The sequence below is a fragment of the Lactuca virosa genome, chromosome 9 (genome assembly GCF_052849685.1).
Source record: "Lactuca virosa cultivar CGN04683 chromosome 9, Lactuca_virosa_CGN04683_v6, whole genome shotgun sequence".
Classification (NCBI taxonomy): Eukaryota; Viridiplantae; Streptophyta; class Magnoliopsida; order Asterales; family Asteraceae; genus Lactuca; species Lactuca virosa.
This window is the reverse complement of record NC_136434.1, coordinates 195,344,493-195,350,986: the sequence shown is the minus strand read 5'-3', so window position 1 is coordinate 195,350,986 and position 6,494 is coordinate 195,344,493. Positions and strand designations below refer to the sequence as shown.

At 29.8% G+C, this 6,494-nt stretch overlaps 1 pseudogene across 1 annotated transcript; it reads left to right on the top strand.

Annotated features, from left to right (window-relative positions):
• Positions 1-562: 562 nt before the first annotated feature.
• Positions 563-3,204, top strand: LOC145141041 (protein LIGHT-DEPENDENT SHORT HYPOCOTYLS 10 pseudogene; annotated as a pseudogene). Its single transcript, XR_013722414.1, has 2 exons — positions 563-1,416; positions 2,947-3,204. The product of XR_013722414.1 is annotated as a protein LIGHT-DEPENDENT SHORT HYPOCOTYLS 10 pseudogene (transcript).
• Positions 3,205-6,494: the final 3,290 nt, after the last annotated feature.

Below are 6,494 nucleotides of genomic sequence, written 5' to 3'. Positions count from 1 at the left end.
AAAAATCAATAACACGGTGTCAAAATTGATAAAATAAAAACATAATGTCAAATTAGAATTTTTGTGTAAACTTAATGTCTTTTGTGCTATTTTCAATTTATTTTTAATGGTGACAGTTAAAACAAACTTAAGTTGGTCTAGTGAAGTATTATAAAGTGAACTTGCAAATGGGTAGAGGTGGTTGTACGTGCCAGAAAAATGTATTCTTGTTATTGGGAGTTGGTTGATAAATTTTAATGGTATGTATTCTTATTTTATTACAATCCGATAAAAAATATGATCAAATAAACATATATATTTTTATATTATTTGATCATTTAAATGAACAACTTTTTATTTTAATATTTTAAACTAATTAAACATGTTAAAAAAATTCAATAAATCCTTCTATTACATATTTCATTTAATTGTTTATTTACTTGATACTTTAATTTAATCATAACAAATATAAATGTACACTTTATTTAATATATAAATGTTTCGGGAAAAGTATTCAATGAGAGGCTAATAGTGCCAATAAAAGGATCGGAATAATGCAATTTGATGAAGAAAAAAGAATAGCTTAATTGCCTTTAAAGCACTTTCAAATGGACCCACGCCTTGTCTTCTCAATACCTCCCCCTCCATGATTTGATTTTCAATTTTCAATTTTTTTCATTTTCCCATCTCTCTTCAATTATATATCTTCAAATTCCTTTCTCTGTTCTTTAGAAAACTGATCTTAATTATTTGCTATATTAATCTGATGTCTAATGATCAGCAGATTAAGGGAAGATCTGAAATAGGTGAAGGATCATCAAGGGGTGGCGGAGGTGGAGGAGCAGGAGGTGGAGGATCAGGAGGAGGAGGAGGTGGTGGTGGCGGTGTACTTCTACCTTCTGATTCACAATCAGCACCGGCAGCACCACCACAACTAAGCCGATATGAGTCACAGAAGCGGCGTGATTGGAACACTTTCGGACAGTACTTGAAGAACCAAAGACCACCAGTGGCTTTGTCTCACTGTAGCTACAGTCATGTACTAGATTTCCTTCGGTACCTCGATCAGTTTGGAAAGACTAAGGTTCACTTACAAGGTTGTGTATTTTTCGGTCACCCTGATCCAGCTGGCCCTTGTACTTGCCCACTTAGGCAAGCTTGGGGCAGCCTTGATGCCCTTATAGGGCGTCTTCGTGCAGCTTATGAAGAAAATGGTGGATTACCTGAAATGAACCCGTTTGCTAGTGGGGCAATACGTGTTTACCTACGTGAAATTCGTGATTCACAAGCCAAAGCAAGAGGAATTCCTTATAAGAAGAAAAAGAAGAAGAGAAACACTCCGATTCTAAAGGCAAACGAAGAATCATCAAGTTTCCGAATGCAGCAATCATGATGTCTGGTTCTTCTTCTTCTTCTTCAAGAAACTTCAAGAAACTGGTAATCTTTGTACTAATTAATTATTGTATGCTTGACTTTGGTTTTTTCTAAACATATAAACTACGCTCATAAATGGGTTTTTCTTAAAGATTAATAGATCATAATTCTATGTATGACAAACACTAGATTAATTTTCCAAAAAGCATTTCTTTTGGGGAGAAAAGCAAACCCTAGCAGACGCATATAGTTTCAGAAACCCTAATTTGCATGGAGAACTCTAATTCAATTATCTCTCTCTCTCTCTTTCTCTATCTTCAAAACTGGTTCCTTCTCAAAAATTAAAAAATAGATTAAATTTTAATTGTTTTAAAACGTTTGAAATATTATTGTCAATTTTTTTAATGAAAATGCTCCTTTATTAATCACTATTTGGAAATAGCTACCCTTGTCTCTTTTGGGATTCTACACTAATTGAAGTGACCATCAAGATTTGCTTACATTACCTTAAGTAAACACAGTGAATTTATTAATAATCAATGTAGCACACATTAACAGTGTGTTTTGGTTGAAGCATTAATGTATAAGTTCTAATTTAATCCACTCTACTTGCTTGAATAGTGTCTATATTGATTTATTTTTAGAAATATAACACTCAAATACATGCACTGACCATTCAAACAATTTCCCACTAACCATTTTGTTTGTATCATATGGTCAGCAGAAACAAAATACATTTTGTTATTTAGTTAAATTAAGTAAAAAAATAGACTTACAAGCTTAGAAACACAACACCGTAATTCATTAACTTACCTGAATTGTTTTACAATAACAAGCTAATTAGCTATCCTGATTAAGATTGAAAAATGTGGGATTCGAAATTCGAACAATTCTTTGCCTAATTCTTAAATCTCGTAAGTGATCTCCACATTGATTTACCTGAATTTGATTGGGCAAATTAAAAAAATTAAGGGTAATTAATCATATATAATATTAAAGATTCAAACATATTATTGACGTATCTATTCAATTACTCATTTAAATGTTATCCAAAACCGGTTCTTACATACATTGTAATACTAAATCCTAGATCGTCAAATCAACAATGTCTTATTTATTCGTTACCATATTCTCCTTGTTTGTTCGTACTCCTATTAGCATATCCTAAAATCGAAATTACATATTATTGTCTTTTTCTCTTCTTGGTTATACAAATTATTTGCATTACCACACATGCACACCCACCTATATATAATCTGTATGTATGTACATTATATAATTCTTAAGGATTTTTGTATTGGCTAGTATGATTGGTGTCGAACCCTCTTATACGCCTCCGGTTAGTCATTTTATCAACTGATTAACAACTCCTCCATATAGCTTGACTATGCTGTAGACTTTTATTTGGTTTCTCTACTATCATGCGGGTCATTGTTTGATAACATTTCAGCTGTTCCAATTATATTTTACGTGCGTAAGTCCACAAAATTGAAAATAACAAAGTTAATAATCAAATCTTATTATATATCAAGATGTTTCTTTGAAAAATATTCTATTCTTTGAACGATTTATAATAATTATATTGCATTTCAGGTGGACATGAACATAAAAGATTTCAAGCTCTCAATATAAATCAAAGACTTCCAGTAGAGTTGATACAGCTTCTGGTACTCCATTGAGGCAAAACGCCTCAATTTCTAGAGCTGTGGATTGGGTACGATGCTATATAAGTATATTAATAAAGGGATTAGCTATTATTTATAAATATTTATATTTCAGAAAAGCAAAGATAATTGGATAGATCTATATATTGTCGATATTAAATGTTTTTTATTTATTATATTGGGAAATGCAGGTTTTTGAAGTTTACTTAATTACCCATTTATCTTACATTAGTACAATTAGAACAAAAAAATATAATACTCCCTCGGTCCCAATATTATTGTCCACACACAAAAAACACACATATTAAGAAAAACATTAATTACCATTAATTTTTTTTTAATAATATGACAGTTTTGTCCTTACTTTGCATTTAATGTTCCATTAAATGCTTAGCTACTTAAGTAATAATAAGGTGGTATTTTGGTAAAAATGTTACTTATTTTTAGAAGTGAACTATTATTTTGGGACAAACCAAAAAGGAAAGATGGACTATAATTTTGGGACGGATGGAATATTAATTATTTAACAAAGATCTTTTTCATGAGTATATATATATATATATATATATATATATATATATATATATATATATATAGAGAGAGAGAGAGAGAGAGAGAGAGAGAGAGAACCATATTCATTAGTTTTCCAAGGACCCAATTTTCTTTTTCAAGTTTTAGAGCTTATTGTTTATATATCGAAAAAAAAAACAATTAAAAATTTATAAATTAATAACTTCACATTGTGAATGCTAAAAAATAAATTATATATTTTTTGAGTTCGCCGTATGAATTCAGATTCATACTGTGAATCTATACAAATTCACACTGTGAATCTATACAGATTCACAATGTGAATTTGATAATTTTTTTTATTGAATTTTATATCATTAGTTCATTGATTTCTTGATTAATTATGGTTCTCTATTGAACCTCACCATATATATATATATATATATATATATATATATATATATATATATATATATATATATATATATATATATATATATATATATATATATATACACACACACACACACAAAGAAGTTATCAAATTGTATTGTTAAAAGTAACACGAAGATCCGAGTCAGACGTTCTACTATTTCACTAACTTTTAGCTAAGAGCTTTATACCCTTTGAAGATTTACCCGATCCTGAAAAACACACATCAATAAAAGTAAGTTATGGGAGTTTAATTAGTTAGTAAGCTTAATAATAGTATGTGTAATAATTGCCTAAATCAATTATATTAATTAATCCACCAACAATTCATTTAAGTTCTTATAATGCCTTTTAAATAACTCAATATAGATACTCATAATATGCTTTACCATACAAGTTCTCAAAACAATAGAATTCTTGCTACTTAAGCTTCTACTTCAGCAACAGTTCTCAACATTGCTTTTACGACCACTCAAGCTATTATCCAGATCATCAACTACTAACAAAGGATATTGTCAAACACCACACTAATTAATTTATCACCTATCCACAATAGATATTCCTGCAAGATCATGTGGCTTACCATACTCGTTGGATATTACCACAAAGTACTTGTTGTGTGACTCATCATACTCGTTGGATATTCCCATAAGGTACTTTCACTGTGACTTACCATACTCATTAAGTAATACCACAAGCTTCTCGTTACGTGGATCATTATATACTCATCGAATATTATCATAAGGTACCCATTATGTGATTCACCATACAATCTATTAGCCATCAACAATTAATGCCACTTAGCTATAATATTACACCAACATAATTCCCTTTTCAAATAACAACAAACAACTATGGAATTACAGCCACAAAGGCTTGCATTTCAGGTAACAACAAACAACTATGATATAACAACCAAAGAGGCTACCATTTTAGCAAACATCAAAAGACTATGGTATATTGGCAATAGAGGCTAGCATTCAACTAAAAACAAACAACTATAGTATTACGGCCACATGGGCTACCATTTTAACTAATAAAAAACAATTATGCTTTTACGACCACATGGGATAACATATCAACTAACAAAAAACAACTATGGTACTACGGCTATAAAGGCTACCATTCAACTAACGGCTTCCCATATTGCAAGATTACAATCAACATAATCTTAGCTATAACAAAAGGGTTTTATACATAAAAGTTTCAATATTTTGAGAAAATAATTAATAGAGTCCTAAAAGTTTTTTTAATAGAAAATTCCTGATTATTGAACATTTTGCCCAAATTAAAAAAAGAGTAATTTTTTATATTTTAACAGGAAATGACAAATTATGTGATTTTTCCTAAATAATACGAATTTTTTTATATAAAAAAAAAACTTTTACGACATTATCAAACATTTTTCCAAAATATTGGGACTTGTCTGCATAAAACCCATAACAAAACATTATATATCAACAAATACTAATAAACAACTCGTTTATGCAGGGCTAGTTACATCATACAACATAAATATACTAAGTTTCTCAACCATATATGCTTATTACTCCACACAATAATAATAGTCTATAAATCTAAACTATGCCAACTTATCATTCATTACAACTATGATGTATAATAAATATTAGATATAATAGCTTATTGGACCATAAATCAATACCCTATTGTAAATCTCGATTATTGCATTTTATTAACTCATACAACATTGATAAATAATAGTTAACATATATCATCTTACATATAACACAACAATATCCACATATCTAGATATTAATTATCTAGTAAGGAAGCATGGTTAGTCACCTTTTAATGTTTTGTATATACGTAATTCCAACTCTTGAAGCCCCACATCTGTTTTATTTCTATAAATCGTCAAAATCAAATACTTATTTAAGTATCATAACCGGTTAGCTGTAAAAATAATGCATCAATCAACTTGTGTATCAGAAGTCAAGGCACAACTCATTTCTGCATAGCTCATCTTCAACATCTCCATCTCAATTTTGGGGCTTAACATCTTCACCAAAATTAATTATACTCTAGGAATATGTTGTGTATGTGTATCAATTCATTAAGGTATAATTAAGTACAATTTCACTTATAACATATTTCATCAAAATTAGGGTTTAAGACCTTCTTCCCTAATATAAGTATTTAGCCGTGATTTCATCATATACTATCTAACAACATGATTACTAAGCTCATTTCAACATAATATTAAGCTTTATTTACATAAAAACATACATAAGGTAGAATTGCATCATTCGTCCATTTACACCATAAACACCAATTATGGTTGATAATAAAGATGAAGTTTACCTTAAATCCAAGTAATGAAGTTTGATTCTTAATATCTCCTTTGTACGTAAAGACTTTTAAAAGGATTTGGATCACTAAAATCATTCCTAGTAGCTCTCCAAGGTGTGTATGGATGAGATAAGATCCAGGAGGATCGACTTGTGCCATAATATCCGGTTGTGAAGTTCGAACTTGGGACACAACCCGTGTCTCCATTCACAAGACATATGTCTC